This window comes from Xyrauchen texanus, chromosome 6, assembly GCF_025860055.1.
Source record: "Xyrauchen texanus isolate HMW12.3.18 chromosome 6, RBS_HiC_50CHRs, whole genome shotgun sequence".
Lineage (NCBI taxonomy): Eukaryota > Metazoa > Chordata > Actinopteri > Cypriniformes > Catostomidae > Xyrauchen > Xyrauchen texanus.
In genome coordinates, this window is record NC_068281.1 from 6,539,569 (window position 1) to 6,559,331 (window position 19,763).

Sequence of the window (19,763 nt, forward strand, 5' to 3'; positions counted from 1 at the left end):
TTACATTTCAGTTGATATTTTTATTATATTTTATTTATACAGTTTGTTAGGTTTTTTATTATTTTATTTTATTAAATTTCATAATCTTAAAATAATAAATCAAAAATAATATTTGGCAGCATGGCATACAGTTAAATGGCAGTAGAGCAGTTACAAGTAGTTAAAAGTCAAAATGTAACTAATTGTATAACTAAATATCAAACTGTTAATAATATTAGTAATACACCTTAATATATACTGTGATATTTTTGTGACATTTAGAATACCGTGAAAATCTCATACTGTTCCACCCCTAGTGTGTACAAATGATACATAGAATTATTATTAAAATATACATTGGCCACAAATCATATGCCACCAATCCAGATTGATTGGATGCCATGTAACACAGTAATAAAATATAAAATATACTTAGATTATTGTGGACCAGCATTGTATAGAAATTATTCCAAACAATTTTGAAGCAATTCAGGTAACTATAAGATGACTTTTTTTTTTTTTTTTTAAATCAATGGTAAAATATCTTGTAAACACTTCCTGTATTAATAAATACATGAAAAAAAATATCATCATGACAATACTTATGATAATAAAATATATTTTATTGTCTCTATACATGTATTTATCATGATGCAAACAGCTGCAACACAATGAATTGTAAGCTGTTAAGAGACAATTTAACATTATTTGATTTCTGTGCGTACACTCAGATGAAATCCTGCAGGCGCCCCTGACTCTACCCACACATACACATACATTACATATAGGTACAATGGACTAGGATCATACACTCACCTAAAGGATTATTAGGAACACCATACTAATACTGTGTTTGACCCCCTTTCACCTTCAGAACTGCCTTAATTCTACGTGGCATTGATTCAACAAGGTGCTGAAAGCATTCTTTAGAAATGTTGGCCCATATTGATAGGATAGCATCTTGCAGTTGATTGAGATTTGTGGGATGCACATCCAGGGCACGAAGCTCCCATTCCACCACATCCCAAATATGCTCTATTGGGTTGAGATCTGGTGACTGTGGAGGCCATTTTAGTACAGTGAACTCATTGTCATGTTCAAGAAACCAATTTGAAATGATTCGAGCTTTTTGACATGGTGCATTATCCTGCTGGAAGTAGCCATCAAAGGATGGGTACATGGTGGCCATAAAGGGATGGACATGGTCAGAAACAATGCTCAGGTAGGCCGTGGCATTTAAACGATGCCCAATTAGCACTAAGGGGCCTAAAGTGTGCCAAGAAAACATCCCCCACACCATTAAACCACCACCACCAGCCTGCACAGTGGTAACAAGGCATGATGGATCCATGTTCTCATTCTGTTTATGCCAAATTCTGACTCTACCATCTGAATGTCTCAACAGAAATCAAGAATCATCAGACCAGGCAACATTTTTCCAGTCTTCAAATGTCTAATTTTGGTGAGCTCTTGCAAATTGTAGCCTCTTTTTCCTATTTGTAGTGGAGATGAGTGGTACCCGGTGGGGTCTTCTGCTGTTGTAGCCCATCCGCCTCAAGGTTGTGCGTGTTGTGGCTTCACAAATGCTTTGCTGCATACCTCGGTTGTAACGAGTGGTTATTTCAGGCAAAGTTGCTCTTCTATCAGCTTGAATCAGTCGGCCCATTCTCCTCTGACCTCTAGCATCAACAAGGCATTTTCGCCCACAGGACTGCCGCATACTGGATGTTTTTCCTTTTCACACCATTCTTTGTAAACCCTAGAAATGGTTGTGCGTGAAAATCCCAGTAACTGAGCAGATTGTGAAATACTCAGACCGGCCCGTCTGGCACCAACAACCATGCCACGCTCAAAATTGCTTAAATCACCTTTCTTTCCCATTCTGACATTCAGTTTGGAGTTCAGGAGATTGTCTTGACCAGGACCACTCCCCTAAATGCATTGAAGCAACTGCCATGTGATTGGTTGATTAGATAATTGCATTAATGAGAAATTTAACAGGTGTTCCTAATAATCCTTTAGGTTTATATAGGACTGTCCCTGTAATGGGTGTAATGTCAGGCACTTTGGAAATAAGGAAATAGGAACATGAAACATAACTATGCAATTAAACTGAATTTCAAAATATAAAACATATTACAAATACTGTACTAAACACATATAAATGTGAACATGGTATTTAACTTAAAGTATATTTAATGAAAAAAAAAAATGGAAACTGAAAACAATCTATGCATTACAAAAATAATACCAATTATTTATTACCATCGGAAAAACATATGGGTTATATAGGACCCATTTACGCATTCTGTAGTGATGCAAATTCTCATAATTAAAAAAATATTCAACTAAATGTTAAAAAAGTCAATTCAATGATAGAAGACAGCTTAACTGAGGAATATCTGGAGGGGTAGATCAAGTAATGTTCATGTAAAAATTATGTCCTAAAATCTTGATGCTGAAATAGCACTCCGTCTTGAGTATTTAAACAGTTTTCAGCTACTGTAATTGTTCAGCGACTGCTTCAATTCATTATAACTAGTATACATTCTCTGCAATAAGGTGTTTTAGGTGAAGCAGTATCTCCCCCTGCTGGTGTGTCTCTGTGTCTGCTGAAGACAGTGCTGTTCTCTGCTACAGTCATCATTGTTCACATCAGAGAGAAACTGAGATGATCATCCTGAACTATCTCTCTCTGTCTCCCAAACATAGAATTTGGTTTTAATGAATGTCTGTTGTTTATGCTTTTACAGTAGTTCATGTCTCTTTGTAAGTTAGTACAGTACTCCTAAAAGCTGACAAAATTAGCAGAAATATGATTTCAAATCATGTCTTTTCAATCATGAGGTCATTTTTGTCCACTTATTTTCAAAATTGTTCTGTCTGTTTTTTCAAAAGAAATCTATAATATACAGTATGTACAGTATAGTATCATTTCAGAGCAGCCTGATACAAATAAAGTTTAAAGATTAAGAACCACTTTCTACATCAAAAACATTTGGCTTTTTCTGTTCCCTAAAAGACACATGACAGATGCATGCATAGCACCCATTTTCTTTCCTGGCCAACAATAGGCTCCGGCTTCTTACAACGTTTAAAAGACAGACACACAGAATCGACAATGTAATTCATCGATGAGAAGCCATGTGACGAGAATATGAAATTGATTTATACATTTATACATCCGTTCTTTACATTATGAAATACTTCAGGATTTTTCAAGATTTACTGTATGTCAAAATATATTTTGAAATTGTAAGGTTTATGTGAATGTTTATGGATTAAAAATAAAAGTACTATTTTACAGGGGGCCTGGGTAGCTCAGCTGGAATTGATGCTGACTTCCACCTCCTGGAGTCATGAGTTTGAATCCAGGTTGTGCTGAGTGAGTCCAGCCAGGTCTCCTAAGCGACCAAATTGGCTTGGTTGCTATGGAGGGTAAAGTCACATGGGGTAACCTCCTTGTGGTCACTATTAAGTGGTTCTTGCTCACAATGGGGCGTGTGGTAAGCTATGTGTGGATCGTTCTTAATAGTATGAGCCTCCACATGCTGTGAGTCTCCATGGTTTTATGCACAGGGAGCAAAGTGATTACCGTAATTTCCGGACTATTGAGCGCACCTGAATATAAGCCGCACCCACTGATTTTTAAATAAAATATAATTTTAAACATAAATAAGCCGCACCTGTCTATAAGCCGCAGGTGCCTACCGGTACATTGAAACTTTACTCAGGCTTTAACGAAACACGGCTTGTAACAAAAATAAATAGGCTTTAACGAAACACGGTGTGGCAGCGGGGCGTGGTCAAGCGCCCGTCCGGGAGAAAAGCGGTAAGGGCGCTTACACCTGAGCTAGATTATGTCTAACACCGGTGTCTAATTTGTCACCGTGTGACAGTTTTCCCAAGAAGGACACGTGAAGCAGGGCACTTGAAATTAGACACTTACAGCTTTTCTCTCCCGGACGGGCGCTTGACCACGCCCCCGCTGCAACACACGGCTTGTAATAAAACATTTGCAGTAAACAGTAGCCTACCAAGAAAGTCATTGGTCACTATCTTCCTCGTCCTGTTCACTGAAACCACTGAAGTCATCTCCTTCGGTGTCGGAGTATAGCCTCAGATTTAGTTGTCTTTTTGCACTTGAGTCAATTCCTCACGCTGCTGTTTCCAACGTCTTATCCTCGACTCATTAAGACCAAGCTCCCGTGCAGCAGCTCTATTTCCTTTTCCAACAGCCAGATCAATCGCCTTCAACTTGAAAGCAGCATCATATGCATTTCTCCGTGTCTTGAGGGTGACAAAATGACTACCGTAATCAGAATGATGGGAAGTTTGAGTGCGCTCGATTTAATCTAAACAGTAAACAAAAAAAGTTGTTTTGACCTTAACCCGTTCGGCAATTTCATTGGTCTAATGAAAGCTTCACGCTGCCAAAAAACTGAGCACGTCACAGAATGTTTTTTTTTTTTTTTATAAAATTTGAAAGCGGGAAAAATCCATATATTAGCCGCGTCATTGTATAAGCCGCGAGGTTCAAAGCGTGGGGAAAAAGTTGCGGCTTATAGTCCGGAAATTACGGTAGATGCGCGGGTTATTCTTTAAAAGTACTATTTTACTTGCATTATTGTGCATAGGCTGTTACTAGTCCACTATTCAAAAAGATACAGAGGATGAAAGAAAAGGAAGTGGAAAAAGCAGTGAGCACTGATCACAGATAAGTGGAGACACAGAAGAGAACCTGATTGGCTATCAGATAAATATTTTCTCATCAAACTAGTTTACACTTATTTCAACAGTGGTGCTGTAGAGGTTAACCAACAGAAATCATGTAAGGGAACAGCTCTGCAAGAGAAAAACACACAAAGACAATGTACAAGTAGTGTATGCAGAATGTATATAGAGCATGTCTCAACAGCATGACACCAGAGTCAAATGTGTGTCAGAAATATGGTTGGGCTCCATACAAAAGACTTATTAGGAATCCAAAGCTGTGTATAGTAAAACTTTCCAGAATTTAACATTAGCAGTACGCCTATAATGCCCCCTCCTGTAGTGTTTAGTGTTCTTGTGTTTCCTGTATCTCAAATGGTAAAGCTTTGTGCAAGCAATGTCAAAGATCATGAGTTTGATTCTCAGGAAACACATTAACTGATCAAATGGATACCTTTAATGCAATTTACACTTTGGATAAAAGTGTCTGCCAAATGTATAATGTAAACATCTCTATAAGTTCTTAATGATAATAAAGTGAACCTTAAGAGCAACAAATAATGGAGAGGCAAATCCATAAAACAGGTAAGTGACAAAATATGCAAACAAGCATGTAGGAAGGAATCCTAAAGCAAAATATACAGTGAGGAAAATAAATATTTGAACACCCTGCTATTTTGCAAGTTCTCCCACTTAGAAATCATGGAGGGGTCTGAAATTGTCATCGTAGGTGCATGTCCACTGTTAGAGACATAATCTAAAAAAACAAATCCAGAAATCACAATGTATGATTTTTTAACTATTTATTTGTATGATACAGCTGCAAATAAGTATTTGAACACCTGAGAAAATCAATGTTAATATTTGGTACAGTAGCCTTTGTTTGCAATTAGAGGTCAAACGTTTCCTGTAGTTTTTCACCAGGTTTGCACACACTGCAGGAGGGATTTTGGCCCACTCCTCCACACAGATCTTCTCTAGATCAGTCAGGTTTCTGGGCTGTCGCTGAGAAACACGGAGTTTGAGCTCCCTCCAAAGATTCTCTATTGGGTTTAGGTCTGGAGACTGGCTAGGCCACGCCAGAACCTTGATATGCTTCTTACAGAGCCACTCCTTGGTTATCCTGGCTGTGTGCTTCGGGTCATTGTCATGTTGGAAGACCCAGCCTCGACCCATCTTCAATGCTCTAACTGAGGGAAGGAGGTTGTTCCCCAAAATCTCGCAATACATGGCCCCGGTCATCCTCTCCTTAATACAGTGCAGTCGCCCTGTCCCATGTGCAGAAAAACATCCCCAAAGCATGATGCTACCACCCCCATGGTTCACAGTAGGGATGGTGTTCTTGGGATGGTACTCATCATTCTTCTTCCTCCAAACACGGTTAGTGGAATTATGACCAAAAAGTTATATTTTGGTCTCATCTGACCACATGACTTTCTCCCATGACTCCTCTGGATCATCCAAATGGTCATTGGCAAACTTAAGACGGGCCTTGACATGTGCTGGTTTAAGCAGGGGAACCTTCCGTGCCATGCATGATTTCAAACCATGACGTCTTAGTGTATTACCAATAGTAACCTTGGAAACGGTGGTCCCAGCTCTTTTCAGGTCATTGACCAGCTCCTCCCCTGTAGTTCTGGGCTGATTTTTCACCTTTCTTAGGATCATTGACACCCCACGAGGTGAGATCTTGCATGGAGCCCCAGTCCGAGGGAGATTGACAGTCATGTTTAGCTTCTTCCATTTTCTAATGATTGCTCCAACAGTGGACCTTTTTTCACCAAGCTACTTGGCAATTTCCCCGTAGCCCTTTCCAGCCTTGTGGAGGTGTACAATTTTGTCTGTAGTGTCTTTGGACAGCTCTTTGGTCTTGGCCATGTTAGTAGTTGGATTCTTACTGATTGTATGGGGTGGACAGGTGTCTTTATGCAGCTAACAACCTCAAACAGGTGCATCTAATTTAGGATAATAAATGGAGTGGAGGTGGACATTTTAAAGGCAGACTAACAGGTCTTTGAGGGTCAGAATTCTAGCTGATAGACAGGTGTTCAAATACTTATTTGCAGCTCTCTCATACAAATAGTTAAAAAATAATACATTGTGATTTCTGGATTTTTTTTTTTTAGATTATGTCTCTCACAGTGGACATGCACCTACGATAACAATTTCAGACCCCTCCATGATTTCCAAGTGGGAGAACTTGCAAAATAGCAGGGTGTTCAAATACTTATTTTCCTCACTGTAGATGTATAGATGTATGTATTGATGACATTTAGATTTTCTCTGCACATATATATATATATATATATGAATGGATTAGCATCGTGTATTCTGTACACATCTTTTAGGATTTCACAACAAACCTTTGATCGTGGCAGTCACCTCCTCACTCGTTTTTTCCTTTGCCATCCCGTCATTAATTTTCAGTAAACTGCAGTTGATGTAGGAGTAAAGAGACAAGACACCAGTATGTAGTTAAGTCAAGCTTTACCGAAAGCTTAACTTAATAATAGGGTGCGTGAAAACAGAACACGAAAGTAACCTTCGTGCTGAAGGTCAAACATTACCAAGTATTTTTTTATCACATTCCTTCTGGTTATATCAGAAATTCCATCTTTCCTTCATTCCAATAGTGTTTAACACTGCTTAACACGTGGTGAATTATTGCATTAAGGTCCTTTAACAGGTTTTTTGCCCGTGATGGAGCTTTAGTGGAGCACTCTTGGAGCGAGAGAAAACAATGACGCTCCAATTTTTTAAATCCCGCTCCTCGCTCCAGACAAAATCATGCAGCTCCACTCCCACGCCGCTCCACTCACATACTCTGGTTGCCACCCATTCACTTGAATTGTATGGTACTACAGAGCTGAGAAATTCTTCTAAAAATCTTCATTTGAGTTCAGCAGATGAAAGAAAGTCATACAAATCTGGGGTTGCATGAGGGTGAGTAAATAATGAGAATTGTAATTTTTGGGTGAACTATCCTTTTAAGGGCTCTTGTCAGATCTGGATGAATTTGTCAATAAGAAGAGAGGTTTGGAAAAATTTCTAGTAATAATTACAGTGAAAACATGAAAATGTCTCACAAGGACATTATATATAATGCTGAAATATAATGCCTTCTTTTGCTATTTCATAGCTTTTAAAGTCCTGTGTGGATTCTTATTTTAATGTAGTTACAGTTTTCAGTGTCGTAAGTATTTCGATAAATTAGTTCTGTACAGCAGTACCGCTGCTCTCTAAATGCAGAATACACAACCTATGTAGGGCACCAACCCTGATCGTGGAACTGTGTCTGAAACCAACCCCTATCCACTATTGTGACGAAGCAGGCGGAGAATGAAGATCTAGACGCAGCAGTTTATTCAAAAACATAAAGAAAAACTCAGAAACAAGCAAACAGGGGAGACCTGGCACAGAGCATCAAAAACATGCAAGAACTAACAAGGGAAACAAGGAAACTAAAGGGCTTAAATACACAAATGGAACAGACAAGGGAATAAGGAACACCTGGGGAAATAATCAGGGAAAGAGAACTAATCAGGGGAAAACCAATCATAAAATGAAACCACAAAAGGACTACAAAAACCAAACAGGAAACAGGAACTAAACTAAACTTCAAAATAACAGCACAAAAACAAAAGACAACAGAGAACATGACAACTACCATATTATTGATCATAAGTCAATCATTGGCATACAGTTCACAGCAATCCATTTCACAAGTGAATTTGTCAATCAGTTGGAGATTTAATATGAGGGCTTGTTTAAGAACCCGTCAATGTACACCTGCGTCAGATATATATATATATATATTTTTTAGAAACAAGCCAGGGGTATACATAGTACACAATACTACAAATATATATTACAATAGACATTACATTAATTTCATAGAGCAATGGTTTTCAATGCTTTGGAGTTGTTGGAGGTACAAAGAGTATTTAAATAATATATATTAAAAAAAAAAATTCTCCAAAATACTACCGTGTGGGCACATTCCAAAAAACCTGAGGGGCAGGGACACGAGGGAGAGATAACTTACTATTATTGTACTAGGTGAATATTGATATTATATTGATTTTATATTCTATGTATTTTTGCAGTGATGTTAAATGTTAATGACAGCGCTGTGAACGTCACTCAGTTTGGCATAAGGTCTACGATACAAACTAATTTCAACAGCTCAGACCTACTCAATGTAAATATAATGAAGTGAAAATAATAATCTAATCGTTAAAAAGCACATTTCCAAATAAGCACATCAATTCCATTATTAAAAGACTAGAAAGATTAAATGCGTTCTTACTTCATTATTCAGAGCATCTTGAATAAAAAAAAATTGTCTGATCTGGCTGCTTCGAGTAGGGCCTTCTCATCCATTATGACTGTAGAACTCCTGGCAGGTGTAGGTGTTCACTTTCACCAGGAGTTCACTTTTGATGAGGTCCACAGATGCTCAGTTCCTTGTCTCTGTCCACGCAGCGCTCATCAGTGAAAACACCCTCTCCACGAACGCGTTGGTGACAGGAATGCTCAAAGCCAAAGATATCAGAGCTGTCATGTTTGGGGCACTGAAATGCTTCAGCAGAGCTGTCCGTGAAACTTCGGTGGCATACCCTGCACTCTTCTTTTTTAGGGTCACCTGTAACTGGTTTTAACCATGTATATATTTTCTCCAATTATGTATTATACGAACAAAGACATTTTTCTTCCCGGGAGCTCCGGATAGACCCATTTTTCTGTTGCAGTTTTTTTTTCCAGGCAAGAAAAAAAGGCTGCGCTGCGCATGTTCAGTGTTTTCTTATAAAAATATTTTATAGTGATTTTGTAATTAAAGGACGATGAAATAAAATGATGCCGAAATAGTAATAAAGATAAAAAATGATACAGACAAAATTGAAATGCGGGACACTGCTTATGACTTGCAGGACGCGGGACAAAGCTTCCAATTTCGGGACTGTCCCTCACGCAAAATGCGGGACAGGTGGTCACCCTACCATACGACCTGCGTCAGACATGCTTGTGTCGCGTCTCGGGTGTGTTGCGTCATAAAAATAATTTGCTTAGGTCACTGTGTCAAGTTAAATATAGTTTAATACTCAATCTTTAAACACATATTGAGATCCCTTAGTTCGCATTTGAACCCTTAGTAACGCACAGAGCCATATAGAGAGAGAGTTGCGACAACTCCATTGACTCCAATGGAACGTTTTTTTTACAGCAATGGCGGCTCGTGGAGCCTCTCAATAGTTCCCGGAAGTAGCAGCAAACACCGTAGAGATGCATCAGAACAAACCGTTTGCAACGCACTTTTAAAAGGTGAGACGTTTAAAGAATAATATTATCTTATTCTGTATATTATCAGTACATCTAAATAAAAATAACTTGTAAATTAAAACCTTATAGTTGAGTATTACTCATTAAATTAGGAGATAAGGGATGTTATCGGATAACTAACAGATTAGGCAAGGATTGGAGCTGGATAAAGTTAGTAACGAACACCCTATTAATTGTAAAATCTTTGCAAATACCGCACACATTTTTTTGTTGTTGTAATTTTTATTTATATTTAGATTGCTCCTGCTGACTTGAGCCAACAATTTTTTTCTCCTCTCCATGTCAGTGGGGAAGCCATACATTCGCACACCTTTCTCTGAGCGATTGGAGCATCCCCATTTATTAGAAATGTATTCATGAATTGCTGTAAATAGTTATTGCATTTATTTGAATAAAAATACAAAAAAAGTAATATCGTAATATATTATTACAATTTAAAATAACTTTTCTATTTTAATGTATTTTAAAATGTAATTTACTCCTGTGATGCCAAGCTGAATTTTCAGCCTCATTACTTTTGAACGGCAGTTTATATACGAGTATGCTTAAGTTGTTTTAAAGCTGAATATATTGTGTATATGAATAAGTATTGTAAGAATTATACATTAGATATATAATATTTATAATACATAAATAATTATATTACTATATATAGAATTGTGAGAATTGTAAACAATAAGCTTCATTTCAATAAATTTTACATTTACGTAACTGCTGCTAATAGTTAAGTTCATTGACCCATTGTGCGGTGCGAGCTGGAAATCACCTGTCACCAGCCTGTCTCTGTACTATCTGAAAAGTCATAAATATGACATTAGTTACCATGAGATTAGTGAAAACAATGAACATGAGGTAACATAAAAAGGCAACAGAAACCCTAGCCTGAAATAAGTTGAGGCAAATAACGGTAAGCGAACACTAATCCTCAAATATTAGCTGATTTGATCTTTAAAAAACAACATCGCTGTAACAACATACTCATGCTACATACATATGTCGGTGTGTTACATAAATATATAAAATAAATGCATTTATTGACTACTAATTACCAGAAATCGCAGTTCTGTCACTCTACTCTAACAGTTTGGAATGACCGCAAAGGCACTTCCTGGAACTATCTGAAGTCTACGTGAATCACGTGACGATCACGTAAAGGTGGTACTGCGATTAAATGCGTTACTTTTTTTATGTGTTATTTTTTGTATAATTAATCGCGCGTTATTAACGCGTTAACTCGACAGCCCTAATATATATATATAATTTTTAATATTTAAAGATAACTATGTATAATTATTTCATCATTATGTATTGAATTATTGTTATATGAGGGGCTTTCTCAGCAAATATTTGTATGTGCGATTAATCGCGATTAATTAATCGGGACACCATGTAATTAATTTGATTAAAAAAAAATATCGATTGACAGTCCTACTTAAAACACATCTTTTCCATGAGCACTTAACCAGTCACAAAAAAAATAAATGTCTTGTTGCACTTTAATCTGTTTTGTATACTATTCTGATGCTGAAAATTTGTAATATGGCACTTTTCATACCACTGTCTCCCTAAGATGATTCGCTAATGTTTTTCCTCTTTTGTAAGTCGCTTTGGAAGCATCTGCCAAATGAATAAATGTAAATGTCATAAAATGCCCCTTGAGAACTTTAACATTTCCATGTAGTGGCGTAGGCCTATGTGTTTTTAGACCGAATCAGTTCTCAACAAGCAAGTGGATTTTAATGACACCAGAATCAAGTGGCTTACCCAAGCAGATGGGAAAGTGTTTCACAAGGGATAACTGCAGAATATCATTGAAGAGGGTCTAGATGAGCTGAAGATTTTATATAACTTACAAATATGAGTGCTTTAATGTCTATCAAGACAAAATAATTTTCTCAGATTGTATTTGACATAAAATTTTAATGTAGCGATTTAGCTTTTTCAAAGTATTGTAAACTCCACTGTGGGAAAATTATTTAATTATTCTAATAATAGGATGAAAATTAAAAACGGTACAATGGCATAATTTTCGAGAGAAATGTGGTATCTTAAAGGATTCTTCCAGGTTCAATTCAAGTTAAACAGCATTTATGGCATTATGTTTATTACCAAAACAAAATAATTTTGACTTTTTTCTTTAAAAACAGGCTTTTTTATGACTGTGCATGCTTTGATTTTATAAATTGTATCTGCCAATGTTTTATTGTATATCATAGTACTGTTTGCTCATCGTTGTTACTGTTAATGTTTTCATGGTTGACTTTTGTGTTCTGTTTGTACAGTGACCTTGAGTGTTGTGAAAGGCGCCTATAAATATGAGTTTCAGTGAGGCACTTACACGGGACGTCAATGGGGGACAATCCATAAACAATAAAATACTGTTTCAAACGTTTGGCCACAGGACGTGAACAATATTCATGTTAACATGACTTTGGTGTGATAAAATGCCTTTTCTGTGTAAAGTTAATCCAATTGTACAACTTTGGGGATGGTTTTATTTCAAATCCAAGGCCGATTTCTCTTCCCATTCCGCCCCTGGTTGTGCCTGAGAACCTTAAAATAACCATAAAAACAATTACATAAAAGTCTTTCCCATGTTTGCCTATAAAGACAGTAGTGTAGTGTATGTCACTTATCACTCTTATCAGAGCTGAATATTTTGAAGGCCTCATCATCACTAGGGGGCAGCACAATCCAAGTATTAATGGCCAGTTTAATTTTAAACAAACCTTTAAAAATGAATACAGTTCTGTGTGCTGATATTCAGAACATGAAAACAAGATGACACAACATAAATAACAAACACACAAAACACAAATAATAATGACATTATGGCAGAGAGTATTAAAAACGACATCAAATAAAATCTGGTCTTTTGTTGATGTGATGCCACTTATAAGTTAGCGTAGAACTTCTACAAGTTGAGAAAAATCAAGTTTAGCAGATATACACCAAAAGAAAACTGCACTTCTAAAGCTATTCCATCTGGTCTTTAATAATCAATCAAATTACTTATTTACGAAATGACTGAGTGCACCTTTAAACAAATCACCAATATATGTGCCTGTGACGTATTTAAAAAATACAGCATTGTGATGAAAAACAAACCTGACTGCCATCTGCGTCAAATCTAATTTTTTAGCTTCGGGTGGTTTCCAAGGGTTTCACAAATGTGGGAATTTGATGCATCCACCCACTCCATGAAAGTAAATAACATTCTACAATGATGACGTCTGGCCAGTGGTGGCTCAGCGGTTAATGCTCTGGGTTACTGATCAAAAGGTCGGGGGTTCAAGAACCAGCACTGCCAAGATACCACTGTTGGGCCCTTGAGCAAGGCCCTTGACCCTATCTGCTCCAGGGGTGCTGTTTCATGGCTGACCCTGTGCTCTGACCCCAGCTTAGTTGGGATATGACAAAACAACTGCATTTCATTGGCTCTGCACAATGATAATAAAAGTTGAATCTTATTAATGCTGAGTAAGTTTTTGCTTTTAGTTTTTTTGCTATTATATACAGTATAATGCACTTACAGCATATCAGACAGAAGACATCAAGCTTGTCATTTTCATGTGTATTAATCTGAATAAATCACAGGCATTTAGATGAGCAGCTTATTTATCAGTAACTCATTTCATAACCATGAAATATTATGATTCAAAGGACACGGGACTTAATGTAGAGACTTTCTTGTATCTTGCAAGCAAGTAGAACAGCAAGAGGACAGATATCTTGGAGGGACAGATGGGGACAAGAAGGATGCTGAAAATGAGAATCACATAAACGATTCAGAATCAGAATCATTTTATTTGCAAATGTTAACCTTGATCGCAATGGAAATACATTTTACATTTACATGTATGCATTTGGCAGACGCTTTTATCCAAAGCGACTTACAGAGCCCTTATTACAGGGACAATCCCCCCAGAGCAACCTGGAGTTAAGTGCCTTGCTCAAGGACACAATGGTGGAGGACGTGGGGCTCAAACCAGCAACCTTCTGATTTCCAGATTACCAGTTATGTGCTTTAGAACATTACAGTGTACACATTACAATGTGCATATGCAATCTACAATGCACAGTTTATACAACAGAGGATAGAAGTATCCATCCAAAGTGTGTTCCACACACTTTATTTTTTTAATAAAGTTTTACTTTATAATTCATTTCACTTTATTTATGTATGGAATTTCACGCAATTTAATTACGTATATTGTTCCCCGGTATTGACGTGAACACTATAAACTGTGTATTCGTGATTCAGTGGTCGAATTGAGGATACCAGTGCTGTGGGTGTGTGTTAGTGCGAGTAGTGGTGCATGATCGTTTGTGTGTGTTAGCATGCAGGGGAGGTGAGAATGTGCATTTTTAAGTGGTGATTCACTTCCGTTGGCTCATCAAGTGTGGGAGGTAGAAATATCTCTCTGGAGACTATTTAGATGATGACTTTATATGAATATTAATGTTTAGAGAGGAAACTCTCCATCCTGCTTTTGCTAAGATTCATGATGTCTGCTCATGCACTTGTTCCTTGAAAGAAAGGGTTTTTATACACTGGTTGAAGACCAGGGTCAGAAATTGAACCTGTTATCTAACATTTAACATCTTCCATAATATTCTATTCAAGGCTTTTCTAGTCAGGTTTAAGGCCCAGGAAGAAATTCAAATGGGTTGTCCACCTCTCAATGACTAGGACCTTTAACCTCATCACAGGGCCGTGTTAATATTTCTAGTTATTTTTTTGTGAATTCTATCCTCCAAACTAAAATTCGATAATTTATATAAAAAAACATCCTATTTTTGTAGCAGTAATCAGGTAAACAAGTGAAAAAAATAAAACCATACTTGCATACATTAATGGGATAGTTCACCCAAAACTCTTGTTCACGTGATATGAGCGCAAAGCGATCTTCTATGTTCCACAATTGATTTCGGGTCCTTGAATAATGTATAACATGCGAGTATGGGTAGCCGTTGGACTTTCTGGTGCCCTCCTAGGGTAAGATGGTGCCCCCCATGGGAGTTGGTGCCCTACGCAGACTGCATAGTCTGCTTATAGGGAGTGGCGGTACTGCGTGTGACGCATTCGCGTTGGCATGTTACAGACGGAATCTCACGTTTTTTTCTCAGTTGAGACATCCAGGATAAACACACAAATGCACCATTGTGAAGAACATACAGATACATATACAGATCTAATCCAAAACCAACAAAGCTTCTGTACAGTGTTCCTCCTACTCATTTGTAAACAGCGTTGCTCTTCCAGGTCCGTCGCACTTCCATCATTTTTCGCATGAATGAGGACCTGCTGAGCTAGTCATACACAAGAAAGTCATACACATCTTGGATGGCATGAGGGTAAGCAAATGATGGGAGAATTTTCATTTAAAATGAACTAACCCTTTAAGGCAAAGGTCAACTATATAATGATTTTAACCAAATGATTGTGGAAGAAATCTGTGTTCCATGTTCATTAGCATTATTTGACTACATCAGTTACTGTATGAAGAACTAAGAATGAACAATAATGTTTCAGCAATTATTAAGCTTGGTTAATGTTTCTGCATACAACATACCAATATTTTTTGAAATAGTAAGCTATATAGGTGAATATCTGTTAATGCAGTATGAACTAACAAAGTACAGCAGAAGACAAATTATTAAAAAGTAGAATGCTGTAAAAAAATATATATTGTCCATTTTTAGATCATGATAACTAATGTTAATGGATAGAAAGTGTTACCAATTATTATTTGCACAACAATAACAAAGACACACATTTCCAGATTACATAGATAGACCACGATGAGTCTAGATTTAGAAATAAAGCATTGATTGTCATCAGCAGGGCTGTAATTCTGTTACTCACTATGCAACCCCAGCAGGAGTCATTCTGAATGGGTGGCATTAAGTCTAATTGACATGACTGCTTCTAAGAGCTCAGGATGTCTCTGCCCTGAGAAATGCTAATTGAAACAATTAATTCATATAGTTAGCTCTATGTGTGAATTCAATGTAGATTACTGTGAGCACAAGAGAATAGCAGAAGTGCTATTAGATTAGGACATTAGGTGTTCTATGTCCAGTCCTTAAAATGTTATGCTCATGAAACATCCATACTTCATTGCTCTTTAACTATCATTTGGAGGCACCTGCACAGGCACAACCTATAAGCTAGAGATGTGATAGAGGTGGTCATTTGAATATTGACCCAAAACTGCAGCCACTCACTAGATCTCCACATGATGCTAGGGTGTTCGGTCACTTTCAAAAGTAAAAGCACACCTTGTCACAAACGCTGCTGGATAGTTATTTACATTTATGCATTTGGCAGACACTTTTATCCAAAGCGACTTACAGTGCAATTATTACAGGGACAATCCCCCTGGAATAACCTGGAGTTAAGTGCCTTGCTCAAGGACACAATGGTGGTGGCCGTGGGGTTAGAACCTCTGACCTTCTGATTAACAGCCCTGTGCTTTAGCCACTACGCCACCACCACTCCATTCAGTTATGCACTACAATTAGGGGTCTTTTAATATCCCTAACCATAAGAATGAGCAATAGTTACTAGTACATTTGATGTTGGCTTGACAGCTTGCCTTGTCTGAAAGTTTAGAAAAAAAGCTAGATAGATGGTCAGACAGACTGTCACATACATAGTCAGATAAACAGTCGGATAGATGAATAGAGAGAGAGCAACTTAAAGCAGATCAAAGGCCTTTTGAGGGTTTGTTTACATTTGAATTTTTTGACAGCTGGGGTTTGAATTCACGAACATTCCGTTGACTCATTTGAACATTCAGTCTATGGGTTCTTTTTTGTTTAATTTATTGTCCACTGTGCGAAAACTGTCTCATCAGTTAATATCAGTCTGTGAATATCTGTGCCAAGTTTGGCAGATTTAGCTTGAATGCTCTAGGAGGATTTAGTGCTAGAAATGTTTGTCTCGGTTTAAGGGATAAAAAATAAATAAACAAGTTTGTAGAACAACATATGTTGGATTTGTCAAATTACCTGTATGTGAGTTACAGTACAATCATGACTGGACCAGTACGTGTGTTTCCTGAAAATCAAATCCATAACCTTGGCATTAATCACCATGCTCTGCTCTTTTCTTCCATACACTGTAGATTTTCTTTTAAAGGCACTGCACAACAGGAAGGCAGATCAGATTGAAGTTCAGCATAGCATTTTGCCAATTATTTTTCATTAGCTCAAAATAAGCTACATGGCGACATTTCAGCTACTTAAATATCTGGTAGCCATGACAACAAAAATGCTACAGAGATTTCAACAGCTCCAAGGAACCAAATCATATTCAATGTAGTTTTATCTTATGATGATTCAGTAAGACACCATTTTGGTCACTTTTTAGCAAATAGGTCTGACAAACAGCTAATGACTATAGGTTTTGGCTAAATCTCTTCTGAGAGATCTTGAAATGAAAGAAAAGCTTTGAGTCTTTGTTTGGCTCTTTTAACATGACACTTCCTGTCTCTGAGGTATAGAGAGGCTCCATAAACCTCCACACCTACCTACTTATGAGCCTTAAGCAAACCCTCAAGTCTATTCTTAAGGATTTATAATAGGCGATAACGTCATGGAGAGAGGTGGATATTTGCTGTTAATTCTTGTTTATTCTCTGCCCGGTGTCCTCTGTTGACACTTTTTTCAATGTCATCAGTTCACTATCTGAAAGAGAAATATTACATTGTGAGGTCTGACACATACTTTTTAGAACTATATAAGGAGTCGCTTATACAATTTTTAATTATTACCGATGTAAAGTGAGTAATATTTGGCTGGTCATAAGCTTTGTCTTTTAAATATTTGGCTTTTATTAGACAATTGGTATGAATACAGTTTGGTGTAAAGTGCATAATTTCAAATATTTTAAAAATAAATTTATGTGTAAAATATTTCTTTTTTTTAAATAAGTGCACATCATTTTTTTATTATTATTATATATATATTTTTTAAAGAAGTTAAAATCTCCCTGACCAATACCATGCACTTCGAATGTCATTATTTTCCAACCAATGGTGACGAGGGAAAGAGCAGCTTGGACATTCTGCTAGATAACTCCATTTCCACCAAGAAAGAAAGTCATACAGGTTTGGAGTGACATGAGGATGAGTACACTATAAAATTGAATTAGTTGACCATACATTTTTTAAGGAAATTGGGTTGCATGCTTTTTCTGAGTAAACATACTTATTTAGTTCAAGTAAAGTGAATTTAATTATTTAAGTATAGTTAACTAGTTACGAATAAACTTAACTAATCTGTGATTAAAGTATCATTATTTTAATTTAAATATTTAAATTGGGTTAAATGACTGTAGGTTAGCCATATGGTACATTGGATTCTACTTTGTAGTTCTTAGCGCACATAAATCTGCACTTTTGTGAAGTACAATTAAGTAGAGAAGAATGATTTTAATTTAACAGGTAACACTAATCGCCCAAATGGTGACTTCACACAAATCCCAACTACTGTATCAACCACCAGCTACTAAGAACAACAATAGTCATGAAAATTCAAACTATATTCATTTTCTAATAAGAATTATTACATTTCCACACAGTCAAAATGTTGTCCTTGATCATTTTGAGTTGGTAGTATTCAAAGCCTAAGTTCATAAATATTTGAGTTATGATTCCAAAATGTGACATTTGAAGGACTGTTTAATTAAGACCAATTGATTGTTTCTATTAATGACAACTTTAGGGTTTAGAGAACATAGTAACTTCATTACAATTGGTAAAATTGTAAAAAAAATAAAGCTTAAGTTGAGCCAACCATTTTTATTTTTTTTTTCAGCTAACTATTAGTATTTACTTATAGTAACAGAATTTCATTTTTGGATTAACTATCTTTTCAAATAAGTTCAACAGTAAAGGCCCATCCAGGAAGTTTGAGGGAAGACCACAATGCCAATGCATTTTCTTCCCATTCATGTCTGCTGATGGGTAATGAAAGAGGTAGATGATGTAATGCTAAGGGCAGAAGCCAAAAGACAACACCCCTTTCCCGATTCCAGACAGATGTGGCAGACAATGAAAAAACTTGGCAAATTGGCCAGGCAACATAAGTTTCTCATCTGAGGGAAATCTGTCATGAGCAGTGAACAAACTGTGCAGAATGTGCTCTTTCACAAAACATCTTATGTATTTCTTTAAATGCACACTCATATTAAAATGCTTATAGACAACTTTGAAAGTGCATTTATTTCAACGCAGAAGAATCTGAGACGTTTCAATTCTATCAAGTGCTAAACTTTGGCTGAAGTCTCCCCAGTGTTTCCATTTCACATGGAATTGCATCCAAAGAACATAGTGTTGTTAAGGAAATGACTGCTGTTAAAATACTAAAACATTGTTTGATAGCTACTACAGAAAATGGCTATAGATGGGCCTTATGGATTTATAATCTTCTAAAACAGCCATTTACTATATGTGATATGTAAATACTGGTAGGCTACATCTTTTATTCTTTGTTAAATTGTGCTGATTGCAATTGCTGTGTTTTGTTTTTTTAACTATTTAAATCATATTATACATGTTAGCTATAGTATACCATCTCATATTGAAATGTAAACAGTTAAACAGCATTATTTAATCTGTTTATCACAAATATTATGCAGAAGACATTTTCTATGATCACTCTCTCACTTCATGTCCTCACAAACAAACAGAACTCTTTGGAAAAAATATCCCGATAACAGC